General features: G+C 37.2%; 1 protein-coding gene across 12 annotated transcripts in view; it reads left to right on the top strand.

Annotated features, from left to right (window-relative positions):
• The window catches only part of LOC119235247 (AGBL carboxypeptidase 4), a 940458-nt gene that overhangs the window by 517567 nt on the left and 402271 nt on the right, over positions 1–20620 (top strand). The window lies entirely within an intron of this gene.

The following is a 20620-nucleotide window of genomic DNA, read 5'->3' as shown; positions in this document are numbered from 1 at the left end:
ACTTCTTAAAAACATCTTAAAAGCCCTTCAGAAACTGGTTAGTATTTCATTACAGTCACTTAAAATAGATTTATTTTATCAAAACATCCTGTCAGAAACCCTGAAGGCGGGATGACTAACCCCCAGTGATTCTGACAGGACTGCCTCCCCGCATTAGGCACCCGGCGTCTCTGGACAGACCTGCCTGCATGCTGTGGGGTGCAGCTGTCACAAGCATAGCCTGATGGCTCCAGAGCTGTGAGTAGAGGAGGCGGCAAAACTTGTCAGAAGCCTTGGGAGGCTGCATCAATAACACCCCCGTGAAGAAAATGAACATTTATTGAGAGTGTGCTGCAAGTCAGGTCTTTACCTGGGGTTCTTGCTTGTTGAATCTTGTGAAATCTTCACAACAGTCATGTCAGGTAGTTGGTGGTCTTTTCTATTCTACCAACTAGGAAAACAGGCTTAGGGGTATATGTGATTTTCTCAAGGTCATAGAGTGGAACTAAAATTCCAAGCCAGATCTAGCTCAAAAGTCTGTTTTTCTTTTTCCACTGAAACTGACCCTTTCACTGAAGATTCTTGGTTTTAGACTATGGGTGATTTGGGTGGTGGGTGCTATATAGTGGCAATACCTGATGGGGGGTATCCTAATATTACCTCAATTAAAAATTAGTTAATAATAAAAATAAATAAATCCTTTTTCATTAAGTACAAAAAAGAAAAAAATTGAAAAATAGCATTTTATAAAATTATATAACTAGTACATGCTAATATAGAAAAAATAAGAAATTAAAATCATTTCAAATCCTTCCACCTAGATAGCTATTCATAATTATCTCTTGGATATTTTTATCTCTTGATATTTTGCCACATTTTGCTAACATCTTTATTAGCCATTCAATTCAGTGTTCTCTATCTTCTACCATCCCCCCAGCTTTAGAAAAAAAAAAAAAAATGAGAGGATATATGCCAGGATCCTTTCTTTCAGAGTCAACCTGAGGAAATGAAATCAATTTCCATAAAACTCAACAGAGTAAAGGGTGAAACTAGCCCCCAGAGTGGGGTAGAAGGTTCTGTCTTGTCCTCATCATTGGCCAAATTGATGACCTAAAGAAAACCACTTTGGTGAAAGAAATAATTCCTTCCCTCCAATAATCTCATGACAGGAATTCAGATACAGGAAGCAATAGGGTAGAAATTTTTTATAAAGTGGAAAGTACTGTTCAGGTAACAGGAACTATTAGAAACAAAAAGACTACCAGGAATAGGATACTCCCCGCCCCCCCACACTGGATAGAGTGACCATATATAATTCACTGTTACTGCTGCCAACTCCACATAATTAATTATTCTTTTTCAATCTTAAAAATGCCTTAAGCTGTGTGGTACATTTGATGATCACCTAAAGTATTGGTTATGTACAATTTGTTAGCTCTGAGAATGGATGACAGAGCAATTAGGACACTCCCTGGGGAATGGAGATGCATGTGGACTGGCAAGGCAGCCAGAGCTTTAGAAACCATTGATGAGTAGATATTTTGTTAGTGATTATGAGGAGTATGGACCTGGGGAAAGGTTTAGTTACTGAGAGGAAATGTGCAACTCTGTTTCAAGCTACCAAACATCTCACATAAATTTATTTTTATTTTTCATTGAGGTATAAAGAAAACCCTTTCCTTAGGGTTTCTAGAGATAGAACTTTTAAAACCTTTAATATTGTCCTAATGTGTGGAGCCAATAATGAGGACAATAAATTATAGAAGAGGACAAGATGAGAGTTGATGAGGTAATCATTGACAGCTTGATGGAGAATGTAGGGCTTAATGTAGGATAATAGAATAATCAACATCTTGAGTTATAAGAAACTTAGAGGCCATGCATTTCCAAATTGGGAAACTGAAGCTTAGAAACCAACGAGACTTTCTCAGAGTCCCATATCTGTCAAGTGGCCAAGCCAAGTGCCCTATCTCCTAGCATTCTTGCTCTGTGCTGCCTCCCAATGTAAGCAATTAAGGTATGACTGAGTACCTAGAAGGGACAAGGATTTCCCAAAAAGGTCAGCATCGGGAGCAGTAGCTAAAATGCAGAAGAGATAACGATAGGCATATAGATGGTATAGACAGCAAACAATGATACTCAAGGAAAATATGCTTTGTGGGAGATTGAGCCTATAACCTTTAAAAGCTGGAAGGTTGTTTCGGAACTGTAAAACTGCCCCACTTTCAACCTTGTTAAAAAATGTGGGGGGGAGGCACCTCAATGTTTGTCTATTCTGTCATTATTTTCTGTATCATCAAAACTCTCAATGCCCTTTAGAGAAGCTGCTGCTTCTGCCGCAACCAGCTTCTCATTAGAATTCCTGGTCATTGTCCAGTGTTGCTAAGTACACTGTAATGAAACCATGAGGACTAAAGAAAAGACTGAGCTTACTGCAGTCATAGTCTGTGAAAGTTTCCTGGATACCACCAAGATACCACAGGCATGCTGTATCACTGTAAGCATGTCATCTGGTTGTTTACTGTGCTGTTATGCTTACGTTCTCTAGCTCAGCCAAAAGGTCTCCCAATCCACCCCATGGATTTGCATTGGAACTGAGCACAAATGCTTAAACTGAGAGATGGAGTAGTGGACTTTCAGGCTTGGTCAGAAATAGTTCCTGCCTTTGGATAACATAACACTCCCTCAATCACACCAGCAACCGTTAGAGTCTGGAGTATAAACCTCTGGAAATAGGCCTGTTTTCTAGAACTGTGTTTTTCTTTTAATAGTCTCTAAAAGTACACGGGAGCCCCCATATTTCACCCTATCATACAAAGTCTACATGCTTTTCAGGTAAACATCTAGGACAGTTCCCTGTATATAGGAGATTCTTGGTAGATATTTATTTTCCCCACATAACAACCCCCAAACACCTGCTCATACTTGTCTCTTTTGGTCTCCATGTTCCCTTTTCATCTCTCCTTGTCTCTAAATCTCTATCTCTGTCTCTGTGCCTCTATTTGTCTGTACCCCATGCCTCTTAGGAGAATAGGCAATTGGATCTGAAACAGCTTCATCCTTATTTTTGGCAAAACTATCAAAAAAGCTGTACTCTGAATGGCCTCCATATGGAGAAGGGCCCTGGGCTTCCCTCTAGTCTGCCAGATTCTTATGCCTTTGTATTGAGGGGTTCCTTTCTCACTTGAAATTTTCTTTGGGAATTCAGAGTGCTGGATTGAAATCATTTTCAATTTTGTGTTTGTGATGAATGGGATTTGTCAACACTATTCGTAATAAGATTTTTCAGATTAAGCATCTCTAGTTTCTTTTTTTCACTACTACTTATCCTGGAAAATGCAGGGTTCAAGTTCTGTGACGTGGGTTCAAGTCTGAACTCTACCCTACCCATTCCCATCTCCGCCAGTATTCCCCTAACAGTTTATTTGAACTGGAAGGTGAAAAGCAGGACTCATAAAATATTTACTTCAAACGTTTTCCAGTCACATTTCTCCCCCATCCCCACCAAGCATGACAGCCTCCATCCATCCCACACTCTTTACTGTGCTGAAAGGACAGTGTAAACTTTGTGTATATTGTGAGTCATTGTACAAGTGGACAATGGACCATCTACCTTCTCCTCAGTTGACCCACTCTAAGAATTCCTAATTATGCTTAAAGATCTAGATCAAATATCCCAATCATTTGAAACTTTCACGTATTGCCGAGGCAGAGTTGGGGCCTCCTTTCTCTTTATTTCCCTCAGTGCTTTGTGCTTACCTCTAACCCAGAATTTTACACCCAGTGTAAAATTTCACATTTCTCTCCCAGTAAGTTTTGAACTAATGTTTAATTGTCAATAATTTAGATCCTATTTAGCACTATATCCCGAGCACCCAGTATAAGGCCTGACAGGTGATATGTTTCCTCTAAGTTTGTGAGATGACATATTAGGAACTATAGCTCATCAATTGAATAATTGCTCTGGACTTTTCATTCAATCTAGTCAGTCTGGTGCTCTCTCCAATGCATTGTTCTTCCCATATGCCCATCATGCCTGTTTTGTACCAAGCACCCTCAGTCAAAACTTTATTTCTCAGTGATCTATTTCTGACTCCATCTCTGAGAATTCCATGTGTCCAATACTAGGAGCTTCCTGCCAATTGAATTTGTTCAGCTTATAGTAAGAATGAAAAACAACAACAACAACAACAACAGCCCAGACACTGGACAGTAAGAATTCTGCCAAGAAAACTATCAGATTATATAGAGGATCCCTTATAAGGGTGTGAGTGTGATGCTGAGTGAGGAAGGTAGATTCGATAGAGGCCCAGCCCTTGGGACAGTGTGGAAATGAGATGTTAGTCTCTTGAGTTGGCACCGATTAGCACACATTTTTAAATAATGGCAAAAGGGACTCATTAAACTATTCAGAGACTCTGGAATTTCATCAAACTTGGTAACAAGCCAAAGACCCAGGGGGAAGCTAGAGAGATGGATGTCTGCCCACATCTGCTCCAAGAGCTTTGTGGGGAACTAGGCAATGGATCTTTTTTGGGCTGCGTTACTAATGGAACAGGTGGGCAGATTTTGAAAAGATAGGACTGAGGTGACTCCCAGTGATTATTTAAACAGTATTCAAGAGTACTAGATGCTAAATATAAGCCTGGCTCTCAGAAGAAAGAGATATAGTTAAGTCATCAATTGTATCTGAAAAAAATGTCCCCCAGTTTAGTGTAGGAGGCAAAACTCATACATGAGTAACTATGATGAAAGGTGAGAAGGGACATGCTATGCTATGAAAGAGTAATTGATATGGCTGCTGTTAAATTTCAGGGAGGGAAGAAAAGTCACTTCTACTTAAGCCAAAGGGTTTTTTTGTAGATAAAACCTCATGAAAATTTCCTAATACAGCACCTGTTGTGTACTAAGTAATCAATAAGTATCAATTCTATTCTTTTTCTTCTCCCTGTCTTAAATATTTCAACTTATTTTTTTTAATGCTCCATTTATTCTTCTATTTCTGTGTTTTTTCTTCCCCCTCTTCTATACTCTCAGACAAAGCATGTACTTCTGTGATAAGGAAATAAGTAGGAAGTGACCTTCCTTCAAGAACATGCTGGACTTGGACTAAAGCTGAACAGAAGAGGCAGGTCCTAATCCAACCAACCTTTCTCTCACTTGTTGAGTCTATGCACAGACTCAACAAACATCTTTCATGTACCTATGCATACACATTACAAAAGCCTATTTTTATTTCTAAAATCCTGCTTCCTGACTGGAGTGGGAGTTAAACTTTATATTTCCTTCGATGTTCAATACCAAATGGCTTATAGGAGCCCTGGCAGAGTAGTTTCAAATAAGCATTTTAATGTAGAATAAAGGTCATTGTGCTAGAATTTGAAACCATTAATCCTTTTGCTCTTAAGGAAGACTGTACTTTAACAGAATAAATAACAGATTAAATAATAAGAGTTCTTGAAATTCCAATGAGAAAAATTACACATTACATTGTCAAGGATTGAAACCAATGAGACCTTAGTGTTCTCTCTCTCACTCTCCTATTTTAAGATGCCAAAATTCAGAAGGTAAAGAGAAATTCTCTTTTAATTTTCTATTGTTTTGAAGATAGAATGTTTTAGTCTCTGAAGGTTAAGGGATCAGTTATATTGGAAAATAAGCCCTTAGTTTTATGGATAGAACGAGTACATTAACATAGCTTGGAAAACAAAACCTCCATGCTAATTATTTCAAAATTCATTGAGCAAGACTCCAGAAAAGGACAGAGATAATCAGACATCAAAATAGGCCAACATACTTTGCCCAATGTAGTCAGCCCAGTTGACCATTGAAGGCCTTATTCAACCACTACCCCCTTAAGACCTGTTACTTCTTAGTCAGTGTTCATCTCTTCTGACTGAAATTGCAAAGAATGCTGCTTACTTTTATTTTCCTGAATTTTTCCATGATTTTCACTATGTGTGTATTTCCCTTGTTCATTTATGCATAAAATTTGAGATCCTTGTTAATAAAAAAAAATCATTGATTGCACTCCAGATGTGCTCTAGACATCAAACTAAGCCCCATGACACAATTAATGTAATATTTAATGTAATATTTGTCAAACCCCTATAGGGTAGAGATTATTATTCTATTTTATTGATGAAGAGACAGAAATAAGTACTATAGTGGTAGAGCCAGACTCTGAATCCAAACCTGTGGGTGCCATATTTTGGAGACTCTTATGTACAACATATCAGAATTTAAATTTAACCTGAGAAAATGGAGAATCATTTTTAATGTTTAAGCAAGGGAGTAATAGGATCAAACTTAAATTTAAGAACTTCTCTCTGGCAGAAGAAATTTACATGGGAACGAGAATAAGACTATGATAGTAATTTTAACCAGAAAGGAGGGAGGGACTCAATACAGCAATAAGAGTTGAAATGACAAAAAAGAGAGGCACTCAGGAGTTAGAATTCATAGGGATTGGTGACCAGTAAACTCTGGGAAGAGAATATTCTGGTTAGTCTAACTTTCTGACTAGTTTTTTTGTTTAGGAGCCTAGGTATTGCATTTGTTACATCACCAACCATAATGGAAGCACAGTTAAATACTAATACAGTTACTAAGAGGACCTTCCTACCAAAGAATCAGATCAGACGGAAGATTAGAATCTTCCTGCTTAGTATCTGAGTGTTCTTAACTTTCTTAACAGCACTCAGATATTCCCTTTTTATAGGTGAAAACACTATAGAATAATAGTCAGGGAGCTTGCCCAAGTTCTGACATATGCCTAAGAATCTTCTGTATAATATCTGCAAATAACTACTTGTCAATTGAGAGTTTCAAGTTGATATTAATCACTTTGAGATGTCATGATTTGTTTCACGTTATAATTTCTGAGACTTTATATCCTCTTTGCACTTTCTAGAGGTGGGTGTAAAAGGGTAGGAGAGCATAAAAGACTAGGAATTGTAGGCCATTGAAACTTTCTTGAATGAAAAAGATCTGCAAGCTCCTAAATCTCAAGTAAAATGTTTGAAAATGGAAGCAGTATCCATAAGGAATACACATAGACCAACTTAGTATCTGAATTTATCAATCTGCTGACTTATTCTAGATAACAAAGTTAAAATTATAGAGGTCAGTGCTCAGCCCTCAACTATTGAAAGAAATTGAATAAGAGACAAAAAAGCAGAAAAACATTTTGTACTCATGGATGGTACTCATAGATTTAGAAGAATCCATATTATCAAAATGGCCACTCTACCTAAAACAATATACAGATTCAGTGCAGATCCTATTAAGATTTAGTAGCATTTTTTTTTTACTGAAATAAAACCAAAAATCATAAATTTATATGGATACTCAAAAGTCCTTTGGTAGCCAAAATCTGAGGGAAAAAATAACAAAAATAAAGTATCATGCTTCAAACTGTACTACAAAGCTACAGTAATCAAAGCAATATGGTATTCTACTAAAAACTGGGCAGACATCAATGGGATAGATTCACAATAGTGAGATAGGGGAAACAAGCCAAAGTCCTAACAAATGAATAAAGATGATGTGGTGAATATGCACAGTGGAATACTACTCTTCCATAAAAAAGATGAAACCTTGTCCTTTGTGACATTATTTATGGAACTTGAGGGGAGTATGCTGCATCAAACAAGTCAGATTTTTTTTTCAATTTTGGAATATAAAGAAAAAAAAAAACAAATGAACTAATATAGATAGACCTTTACACTCTGGCAACAGAATGATGACTACCAGAGGTGGGAGGATAGGTAGAGGTGATTGGTTGGTGTAAATGGTGATGGACATTTGGTGGTATGTGTAGCGTAATATATATAATTGCTAAGATGAGAAACTGTATACCAGAAACCTATACAGTGTTATAAGAAATATAAATACTATGTACTATAATATATATAATTGCTAAGGTGAGAAACTGTACACCAGAACCTGTACAGTGTTATAAGAAATGATAAATATTAGCTAAGCTATGAAAACAACCCAAATGTCCAAAAACAGATGACTGGATCAAGAAGATGTGGTATATATACACAATGGAATATTACTCAGCAATCAAAAAAGATAAACACATGCAGTTTGCAGCAACATGGATGGAGCTGGAAGGGATCATGCTCAGTGAAATAAGTCAGAAAGAAAAAGAAAAATACCAGATGGTCTCACTCATAGCAGGAATTTAGAAAACCTAAATAAGGGACCAGGAAAAAGACTAATTAATACAAAGTAAAAATCAAAATCAACAAGCAACTGTAAACCAGAGACACACTACAGGGCAGGGAGGGGCAGGGAGAGGAAGGACTAGGGTCAAAATAAGGGGGGGTGCAATTGTATGGGGACTATAACCAAAATGAAAACACATACATTGTACAAGAATGAAATATGATGTAAGAATTATATAAAATGAAATATTAAAAAAAGAAATGATGAATATTGTACCTGATTTACAAAATATTTATCTCCTTGTAGAGCTTCAATGAGGACAAATTAATGAATTTGGACAAATTCATTAATATATGCAAAGCACTTTGTGGTTTTTAAAGTTAATTTATAAAGAAGATCTAATGTATTGAGTATAATTTAACTAGAGAAAAGAAAGGTAAGGAAGTTTTCCTGACAGAGGACACAATGTTCAAAGACTAAGGAAACAAGAGTCTATTTCTAGGAACTCAAAGAAGCTGATGGACCCTGTTGATGCAGAAAAGAGTCATGCAAGGTCATATCATGGGAGTTGAGTGTCTTGTAGTTCATGTTAGTGTTTATTCAAAACTAATGTGTATCAGAGAAAGATTTAAAGCACAGAGAGTCTTGATTGTGTTTGGGGTCTTGGTGGTCTTTCAGCTTATTTCATGGGATATGAATTGAGTGGGGGTGGGGGTGGAATAGAATGCAGAACACAAGTAAGAGAAAGTGACTTAGTCAAGGGCAAGATAGGACCTAGGCTCACTGTCTTCCAAGCAGAGACTTTTTTCTGACTACACAGCATTTTTCTAATGTGCTTTTATGGAGGCGCATCATGCCAAACACATTCTCTTCACTTCTGGACTTTTGCAGTGCTTACCCTTTGAGCTGCATCCCCTTCATTAAGTAAATGTCCTGTTTCCCTGACCAAGAATATAATTACTGAAGGAGAGATCAGATTAAAATTGAGTTTCTGTAATGGGCCATTTGTTTGGAAGGGAGCCTGAAGGTATTTCTGAGGACTTTAATCAAAGGGGGAAAAAGCCAATAGAACTTCTGTGATGATGATGATTATTAGGGCAATTTTACTGCAGGCATAGCCAGCTTCTATATCAGTGAGTCATTGCTTGCTTTTCTGAGGCCCTTAATTGGATGAGATTTGTTTTCTTCTCCAGTCTAGACTGTCAAGGATGGACAAGACCTTAAAGGTCATATAGTTCAACCTCACAACAAAGTTTGAGCCCTGGCTATATCATTTTTGTCAACAGGTCATCAAGTCCCTGCTCACACATCTGAACTGACAGGGAACTCATTATCTTTAAAGCCATTCCTGTCTATGATAAAACAACTCTAAGAAGAAGCTCCTTCTTCTCTGAAAGTGAACATTATCTCTAGGTCCTAGTCATATCAGTCCTGATTCTGCTTCTGGATCTAAGTGAGACGTCTAGCCCCTCTGCCTCAGAAGAGCATAGAAAGACATTTAGGCAACTGCCATATTCCTCTGAGTCTCTTCTTCTGCAACTGCTTTCTCAAGTGTGTGAAGTGTGTGTCCTTATATATTAGTAATGGTAAGGACAGGCTGTTATTACAAAGAAAGTCAGCAATCCAGTGACTTGAAGAACAATGACGTTTAGTTCTCTCTCCAAAATGGTTCTAAATTGAGCAGTCTAAGTTGGCAGCCAGCTGTACTACTTCCAGATATTTGGGAAGCCATGTTCCTTCCAATGCCCTGATGCAACTTCACCTAGGGCATTTTTGCCACCTGCACAGTCAAATTCAGTTCAAGCTGGTAGAAAAAGGAAAAAGGGGTTAGAGAGAGAAATTCCACTGACTCAAGACCTGGCCTGAAATGGTATATGTCATTTTCATTTATATTCCACTCATTAGACCTTAGTCTAAGTTTCATGGCCAAACTTAACTGTAATGGAAATGTTTGTAGGAAGTGCAGTCTAATTATATGCCCCAAAAGAAGGGGATAAGAGAATTAGGGAGATGCTTGTTAACTTGGGGGGGGGTTGGGAGAGAAAGGATTAGGGTCAAAATAAGGGGGGTGCAATTGTATGGAGAATATAACCAAAATGAAAATGCATACATTGTGCAAAAATGAAAAATGATGAAATAATTATGTAAAATAAAATATAAAAAGAAAATAGATATTGTTAATGTATAAATAACAAAAAAAAAAAAGAGAGAGTTAGGGAGAAATCCACCAGCCCTACTGTATCCTATGAAGTCAGGTGGATGGGTTGTAGCTTTGATAGAGCCCTTATTTCTATAGCCAGTTTCATTGTCTTTGGCTCTTCCTATAGTGTGTTACAAAAAATAAATGTAATGGAAAGAGCAAAAAACATTAGAATGCAAATATCCATGCCCTGTTCTTATTAACTACACTCTTGAAAAAGTCATTTAACTTCTATAAATCCCGTCTGTTTCTTCATGTATGAAGCTGGGGGGAAAATGCCTAGGCCATGAGCTCTTGTGATGGTACGAAGAGATAACTGATGCGACTGCACTGTTTAAAACGTATATAAATATGAAGTCATTTGACTTCAGTCTTCAAACTATTAGCATTAAGTTTTCTCTGAATACCCAACTTAAATGGTTTATTCACCATCATTTCCAACAGAAACCTACTTTAAAGAGTTCATAGGACAGAATCTTACTTTATAGCCATTTTAAATCAATTTAAGGGGAAAGATGGAAGAGTTTGATGGTGACCAATATTAGGAGCAGCAGCAATGATGGTGATATCCATCATTAGTTGCAAAATCCATTTATTGAGCAGTTGCTGTTTGTCAGGTTCTGTGCCAAATGATTTATTTTTATAATGTTTCTATGAAGTAGGCATTTCATTCCCATTTTATAGATGAGAAACTTCAGGCTGAGTTTAAGAAGCTTGGTCAATGTTTTAGAGTTGGTGACAGATTCAGGATGTCAGTTTAAGACTAAGAGCTCTTCGTCTCTATTGAAGATTAATCAACTCATGGGACCAAATAATGTGCAATTTTATCAGGTTATTGATTCACTCAGCAAACATTCACAGGGTGCTTATTGTATGTGGACACTGTTTTAAATACTGGAAGGTGGTGTCAGATAGGTTAGCTTAGCTGATAACCTCATATCATTCTCAATAGAGAAAACATACTTTATAAGAACAACCTCAGAATTCAACAACCTACTTGCAGTTACATCCACAACTGCCTTTCTTTCTGTCAGATGGAAATATACTCTTGCTCTTATCTAAAGCCAACCTCCTGTATTTTAGACTGCATCTGACCTTACTATAATTATGTCTTTTTGGCCTGTATCTTAAATATATCACTTTCTGTATTTTCCTACTGAAACAAATATGCTGTAATATTTTCTACTTTAGAGATGAGAAAGAAAGTGATTCTTCCCTGGCCCCACATTTCCTCTGGCTGCAACTGATTTTGCTGCCCCACTGCATAGCAAAACTTCTCCAGTAAATAATCTATACTGATTTTTTCCACTCCTTTACCATGTGTCACTATTCTTAGTCTAATAGAGTTTGTTACTTAGGAATAGGCTTGTTTCTTTTGCCGGTCACACCAAAAAGCCAATAAGCAGAGATAGGAATTGACTCTATAAGCACTTTTATTTCTCAGAGAGCTGGTCATTGATCTGAGAGAATGGATGGATGGTTGTGCCATCTCTTCCTGAGCTGGCCTTTTGATAATGAGTTAAACAAAGATAGTCATAAGCAAACAGCCCATGAGAACAGCCCATCATAGTTGAATCAGTTCATCAGAACAGCCTGTCATAGTTGATGTTCTTGGTATTTGGCACAGTCAGCCTCAAGATTTTGTTAGTCGCTTATTGATCATCTTGACTCTGGTACATCCAATGGCACCAATATTAGGCATCATTGGGGCAAGAATCTCAGGTCAAAGCAAGAGTTTCAGTTTCAAGAAAACAGATCATTAGCCATATAGTATATACATGCAGTCTATGCCAGGTGTATATGTGTACATTCTTATGCTAGGTATTATACCCTTCCATTCCCTACCCCCATCAGGTTGAGCTCCCACCCCCAACATTCCTCTGAAATAGCAAGATTATCCTAACCCAGTACCCTACCAATTATAATGCTCATTTTTCTGTTTTCATGTTCTTAGACTTTTCAGAATTTTACATAATTAACTCATAATGTCCTTCTTAAAATACATTCTTCTCTAGGATTTCAAGACACCACAGTCCCTTGATTTTCTTCCTCCTTTTCTTCATTCTCCTTAGTGCCACTCTTTTTTCAGAATCCTTTGATGAGTCCTCTACCATACTTTGAACATTGGCTACTCTGCATTCTTTTCCCTTCTCCAGCTATACTTATTCTCCTGGTAATCCAACTCGTTCTGACAGCTTTAAATGCTAACTATACACTAATGAGTTCCAAATCCACATTTTCTGCCTTAACTTCTCCTAAACTCTAGGCTGGTATAAATCAAATTGCCTATGCAGTGCCTCTATACAGAAGTCTAATAAGCATGTCAAAAGGAATACAATCAAGATAGAAACTCAAATCTTTTTTTATCATGTCTATGGCCCCAGGTAAAAAGCTATGGGCCATCATTAATTTCTCTATTATCCTCACATCTCATATCTAGTCCATTAGTCCATTAGTGATAATGCCAGCTCAATATCTAATATATATCCCAATCCAATCACTGTCCTCCACTTACTCTACCATAACCCTAGCCCAAGTCTTTATCACATCTTACTTGGACTACTGAAACAGCCCTTGGCTGATCTCTCTGCTTCCCCCTGGAATCCATTCCCCACACAGCAGGCAGATTATGTCATTCCCTGTTTAAAATCTTTCAGTGGCTTCCATTCCAACTCGAATAAAATCTAAGATCCTTACCATGGTAAGTAAAGCCCTACCAGACCTAGCCTCTGCCTACTTCTGACATCTCCTTACCTCCTGTTCAGTCACTAAGACCTAGCTACTGTGACCTTCTTTCACATAAACATGACAATTTCATTTCTTTCACAGAGACTCCATACTCTTTCCATACAGGAATTTTCATCATTCAGATCTTAGTCAAGATCATCGCCTAAATGAGAATTTTCCTCATCATTCTAGTTAAAATACACCACCAATCACTATCACTTAATGCCATTTAATTTTCTTCTTGGCACATCTCTCATTGAATTTATTTCATTGAATCTTTGGTTTTCTCATGTTAAGACTGTTTTCTGCTAGAATGTAAACTCCTTGGGAGCAGAGCCTTTGTTTTGTTCATTACTGTATCCCAAGCAACCTTCAATAATGCCCCACATTTAGTAAATGCTCAATAAGTATCTGTTGACTAACCAATTAGATTTCTACTTTAATTACACCCTTTTGTTGTAATGAGAGCAACTAAAATGCAAACAGTAACTATATGGTATGATTTGTACCATGATAGGAGGAAGCCCAGGACTTGTGGCAAGACAAAAGAGATAGCTGACGAAACTGGGCACATCAGATGAGGTGAAACTCATAATAAAGTTTGGGGGATAAATTGGTTTTGTCCATGTAAAGAATGGAGGAAAAAGAGCATGGGTGGAGGCATAAAAGATCTGTGTGAAGCATGGCTCATCTAGGCTGACATAATGGAAATGATGAGAGAAGCGCAATAGCCACTTTGAGAAAGGTCTAATATGGTAGACACAGGTCTTAGAAATATAGGTTAATGCAGAGAGCAAGTGAAGCAGCCAAGTGAACAAGTCTTACGATTTGTCTTTTGTGGCTTAAATTATATTTGAAAATTTGTATATTTAAATAATTTTTGTATCAAGCTAGTCCCCTTAGTTGCATGAAGTTTGGTCCCTGATCATATTATAAAAGATGGGTCATGTGAATGTTGTAATTAAATACATGTACATAACCTTATTATGTATCTGAGAGTTTCTGGAGTGGGTACATTATTGTCTGTTAATATCTCAGTAACTATATTTAAATTGTGATGATAAACAAAATTTGATTTATTATAGCATAGTGATTTTAGCATCATTAATAAGCCATATACCTTAGTGTTTCTAGTATAAATGTGGTTATGATTCAAGTTTTGCACTTGGGAAAGACATGCAAGTTCTTGAGCCTGTGATATTATTCTGGGCATTTAATCCATGACCAAATATGGGCCTGCATGAATAGCTGCACAAATAAGGTATTGCTTTTTATATACTCCTCCAAACAAGATAACCTGCATTACACCACAGCATATATAGCCACTTATAATATAGTGCTATCATAGATACATATAAAAAGAGCTATAAGCATGGTATAGGGAGGGACAAGTTCTGCTTGAAAATCTAAGAATGTTTCAAAGAGGAAATAACGTTTGAGCTAAGCTTTGAAGAATGAGTATACATTTTCCAGATAGCAAAAGAAGGAAATGTCATTTTAGGCAGTGGAAATGACACAAGCAAAAGCATAGAGGTGTGAAAGTATATTTGATATTACAGGAACTGTGAGTGAATGTACACTGTGGCTGGAAGACGGGTGAGGAAGAGGCAGAAATGAGTTGAGATCAGGAGTAAAGGGCCTTGAAGGACATGCCCATACATTTATACTTTAACTTGTAGGTACCATTGAAATCCGAAGGATTTATAGAATCTGTGAGGAGAGTCAATGGAGAAGTCAGGACCCTACCCTGACTGAACCTTTGTCTCTGCCTCTGAGTCACTGTTCCCTGGATCTCTACCCCCTCATCTATCAAGGAGAAGTTAAACCAGAAAATCTCTGAACAGTCCCTTCCACAGCTGTGAAATTTCTTAGGCTAAATAAGTGGCCCCATAGTGTTTGTCAAAGGAGTGAACAGAGTCTATCAACACAGTCAAAGGAGAATTGCTGCTCTCAAGCTAAATTTCCCCCAACACACTTGTTTCTGTGTTGACCTCTCAGGCCAGTGGAAGCAACAGTAATGTGATATTGATGCTGACAGGCTTCCTCCTCCATCTACCCAGTCCTATGCCTGGGAATGCCTCAGTTGAAGACTTATGAAGGCCTTCTAAATTGAATTCCTCTCCCCCTTACCTCACACTTTATCAAGATATTAGAGATTTCCTGAATGGGAAAAGATAGTACAGCATCATTTGTCCCAGTCACAAGCTCTCAGTATTGACCAACAGTTGGTAGCTAAGGTAAAACATTTGCCTCAAAAGAGAGATTTCTTAAGACAATCTATCCATGAAGCCTTTCCGGACCCACCCTCAATTTCCTAACACAGGGATGAAATTTTAAATCCTTTGACTTCCACATACATATACCTAAAACTATATATATGGGGAATGAGGGAGAGGGGAAATCTAGAAAGTCCCTCCATATTCTGGTCTAGAGCTAGAAGATATATTAAGGAGGGACTAAAAAAGTATTTATTTATTAGGATTTTGTTAAATGCAAGGCATAATAGAAGAGAAATACTCTCATAACACAAGGAAAACTCATACCCGAGTCACCCAGGAGAGACATGCACAGAATAATAATTGGCAAAAAGAATTTGGGGAGGCCATAGGACTTCACCAAAGGAAGGACTTGGGGAAGGTTGGGTTGGTGCATGTATAGATGGAAGCAGATTGGGAGGTGGAGGATCAAGTCTCATCTCAAATCTTACCTGTACCACCATTTTTGAGAAGTAGAAACTAAGTTTCAGAGTGGGAAAGCACTTGCCCAAAGTCACACAGTGAATTAGAAGCAGGCCCAGGACTATAAATGAATGCATCTCTTCCTTCTGTTACACTGAGCTCTGTGCTCCCACAGAGACCTGAATAGGTAAGTTCTGTTCTCTGGCACATTCCAGTCCATCCACTACACAGCAGGGCCCTGGCAAGTATGTTTTTTCTTGCTTAAATGAATCTCTCTGACTCAGCTTTCTCATTTGTATATCATATCCTCTCTTGAGGTCTCACAGTACACATTAGGTTCTGAAAAGACTTGAAGTTAAAAAAAAAAAAAACACACAACTGGTATTTCTTCACTCCTTCTATTCTTTACCACTAAATATATAGTTGTTGTTATTATTATTATGTATCATTTTATTATAATTGAAAGAATAAAAGGAAACTGGGGCATAAGAGATTAATTCATATGCCAGGGGACTCACAGATAGTAAATGACTGAATTGTAACCAGAGTGTAAGTTCTAGTATGTTTGCTTCCTCACCTTTTGCTTGCCGAGTGAGTGAATAATGGATGAATGTATGAAATTAACTTAGATTTCCCACATTTCCATTGTTACTTGACAGAAACTTAGGATGCGTTTTCCCCATAATTTTCTTTGTTGAATTGCACAATAATCTTATTTAACTCTGAAAAATGAGCAAGGTCCAGATGTCCCCTGTGGGATGCCTGAGCTGTCAGTGAGTTCTTACCAATGTCTCCATGCATGCTGAGTAGCTCCTGTAGAACCTCCTTGTCCTTGTTTCCCTTTGAATAGCTGTAAACCTGGAAGTAGAAGCCAAGTCAGAACCTCACAGAACAAATCGTTGTCAACCTCTTCTCCTAAGCCCTCCAGGAGATTGCAGTTTGCAACATTTTTTATCCATAATTGGGACCATTTATCTATATGACAACATAAGTAGGTTTGTAGTTTTTTAAAAGTATTACAATGACTGAGTTTCCAATGATATGAAGGAAAAAATTAAAATTTGTTATGGCATTGAAAGGAATATCAGTTTCTAGGTGACATTTTTGATGAGTAACTTGATTCCAAAATAATATCTGTACAACCGATCATGCTTATCTGTCTATATATATGTTTATATATCTATATCTATATTGTTTTTTTACCTGGCTATGCCTCTGGAAAGCCCCATTCTAATCCCTTTCCCAGGCATTACAGCTCTGTCTTCTTGCCTTTACTCATTTCTTCAGTCTTATTCCCTACTACTTCACCCCTTGACTTCACCCTCCTATCATATGAATTGCATGTCAGTTCCTGCCCATATCTTTCTACCTCCTGCTATGTCATCCTCTCCACCTAGAAGGTTCGTTACCACTTATCCACCTAATGAGCTCTTTGTCATCCTTCAAAATCTTGTTCAGGTGTCAACACTTCCCTAGAATTTTCCTTGACTACCACTCCCACCCCAAGATAAAGTTGACCATTTGTCTATATACACATACGTTTGTGATTACCTCTATTGCACTGTTTTCTATTTGTTTGACTTCTGTTGGGGAGAGGAACGAATCAGGGTTAACTCAGATTTATAATACAGAAAATTTTTTTTAAAAGTGTCAGAAGAAAGTGAGAACTGAGGTCACATGACCTCTTTTATGGATATTCCTGATTGGATCCTAGTGTTTCAATGTCCACAGATGAAGGAAGTCAAACCACTCTGTAAGTTTAGCTATTTTTATTTTTACTTTGAGCACTCTTCACAATGGGAATAGAAGTAGAATCAACATATATACACTACTGGGGATCAGATTTCATCTCTGCCTTCAGAGAATCTTTCCAATATGGAGAGCTATCTAAATATGAAACAGGCTGCCTAGGAAGGTAGTGAGTCCTCATTCAAGTAGGACTTGAAGGTAGTGAGTCCATGCATTCAAGTAGAATGCTAGCAGCCACCTGGGAGCTCAGATATTATAGTAGTTTCAGATGAAGCAGATGGATTTTAATATCATTTTTAACTTTTCCAATGCTTTTTAAAATGTGTTTTATTTAACAGACCTAAAGTTCTGAGGTTCTGTGTTTCCTTAAACCTTTGAGTCTGTGATCTATGATTCCACTGGATTAACTTTCAATCTGAGAGATTATGTTTGCCAGGAATCTAGCAATCCATTTTATAACAATATCTTTGGAACCTGTTGGGATTATTTCCATATTGATCATCAGGGCATTTAAAAAGTGATTTCTGGGGGAGGTATCCATTCAGGGTGTTTGCTAAATGCTCTCTTAGCTCCTCTCTATGGCTATATTTTTAGCTCCTATAGCCATTTAAGTTGAACATAATTAGAGGAAAACAATAGCTAAGGCAAAAAAGCACCAACTCAGCATTTTGCAAAGAATGGATGTGGCAAAAGAAGTAGCTACCCACCCCTGCACTTATATTTAGAATCTGGGGATGCTCTGATAGACAGAGCTGAGTTCAGCTTAGTTGAAGCAATTGAAAAAATAACCAATGTGATAATTTTATCATTTTTTTAAACGAATAGTCTCTAATAGTATAGCTATGATAGATATTCCAGAGACTATTACATATGAAACTTATTGATTACAACTTTATTGTACATAGAACTAGGAAGTTCCACAACAATGTTTGTAGTTGTCATTAAATATTTATGACCAATTAAATAATAATTCTTGATTCTATGTAGTCATCTAATCTAGTATGATTACCTTAAATTTTGCCTTCCTATCTTCTTCAGCAAATCAAGTTAATATTTGGTCAATTAAGATCCTCCAAAATAAAACATTTCAAATATTTCACATTTTTCTTAAAAATCAAGATTTTGTTTGGTTTGTTTCCTGCTTTCCCTTCCCCTGCCCTGCCCAAGTATCAAAAGTTCTTGTACGCTATATACCTTACCATTTATCACTATTGAATTTTTCAACTATGTATGTTATCCTTTCATTAATGTAGATCTCCTCATTAGATACAAGTTTCCGATGGCAGAGAACATGGATGTTTTTGCTCCTTCTATATTATCATTCCTTAGCATAATTCCCTAAAACAAAAGCATATAATATGTATTTGTTGAACAAATAAATAAGATGAACTAATAAATCATACTTTAGAATACTTTGTGCCATATGATTTAAAAATCACAGTTTTAGACTATAGGTCAGTGATTTGAGAAAAGTAGAGATAGTGTAGGTGTCTATGTATATACACTCATGGAGTGAGTACATAAATAGCTCCAATTGAATGTAAAATTAGAGTTTGGAAAGAATCAGAAAATAGTAGGAGAAAGGAGGAGTCATTGATGTTTCAGCTTTTGCCAAGCAGGATTAAACAACTTTGATTGTTACTAAATAGAACTTACACAAAGATATCCATTTGTAAAGGACACAAATTTGTCGTCAACTTTTACTTTATCTTGAGTATGCAAGTGTCTTTGGTTCTTTCATTCTTTATCCTCTTAACAAAAATAAGCTAAAAACACTGCAGCTGTTAAGACAGCATAGCTATTGCCTTGTTGCCTGGTTTTTGGAATCTTGTTTAACTCTGCTGTGTACAAGGGCATATCTTTACATGACTGGGTCATTTAGGAAAAACAATTATGTTAAACATATCAATAGAAAAGTTTACAATATAGACATTGTTGGGAGGCATGGAGGTCTAAAAGAGCAAAAAAAGGGGAACACTAAGATAACTCAGTGATAATAATTGTAGAATGCACTTTTCACTGCACTTTGGGGAACAAAATGACTAGAGTTTTTCAGAACCTAGTTTAGAGGGGGGCAGTGTTTATCACTGGATTTATTTATCTGAGGAGGGGGCCATTGCCTGTCCATGGCTGTACCATGAGAGATTATGAAGAAGTTGATTCTTGGAATACAAAAAGAAACTGGAAACTGGAGTCAGCAAAGAGCAGAAAAGCAATCACCTTGCTTCCCCATCTTCCAGTTTCCCTTTAATTATTGGCAGAACCTAACAGGAAACTAAAGAGAATAGAATTCTGGGAAATGTAGTTTGCAGTGTCACAGAGCAGAATACAAAGGGTTGAATTTGGAGGTGAAAGGCATAACTGGAACTGGAACAGTCCATCCCTCTAATTATGGATCATCTATACATACCCTTCTACATATAATTGAACTCCATATGACAAAATATGTTAAATTTATGCTTTCACTTGGCCACTCCATCTCTAGAGGAGGTCATATGTTCTGTTTTAGTATTAGCTCCAGAAATTTACTTTCTCTCTCTCTTTCTCTCTGTCTCTCTCACAGACACACACACACACACACACACACACACACACACACACACTCACACTCTTACTGCATACCCTTAACAAGCAAGGAAGAAAGAATATATGTTTGCTACAGTACTCACTTCTGTAACTGGTCACAAGGGTGTAGTGAGTGTTACAGCTTCTTTTTTTCCATTACCCATTCCATTTCTCCTTTGTCCTCAGCAAATTCCTCAGCTGTTTCATGTTCTTTTCCTGGTGGGGTTCCTCAAACCTTTATTTCTGAATATACATCCTCAGTTAAATATGTTGGGTGATACCTTTCCATTAACATTTTATTTTGGGCACAATACTAATAATAATTCCAGAGAATCCACTGGGTTCCATTGGTATTCCTTCTTGATCTCACTGTGCTTAGTAATTAGACTCAATCACCACACCCTGTACAACAACATGATTCTTTTCCTGTTTGTTTATCAGCATGAGGAACCCTAAATAGCCAAGTGATAACCTTATGTTCTACTTCAATCTACAATTATATCGTTCCTTTAGGAACTAGGAAATCCTAAACCACTAGAACCCAACT

The sequence above is a fragment of the Talpa occidentalis genome, unplaced genomic scaffold, assembly GCF_014898055.3.
Source record: "Talpa occidentalis isolate TD23 unplaced genomic scaffold, MPIMG_talOcc4v2.1 talOcc4.9, whole genome shotgun sequence".
Lineage (NCBI taxonomy): Eukaryota > Metazoa > Chordata > Mammalia > Eulipotyphla > Talpidae > Talpa > Talpa occidentalis.
This window is presented reverse-complemented; position numbering and strand designations above follow the sequence as displayed.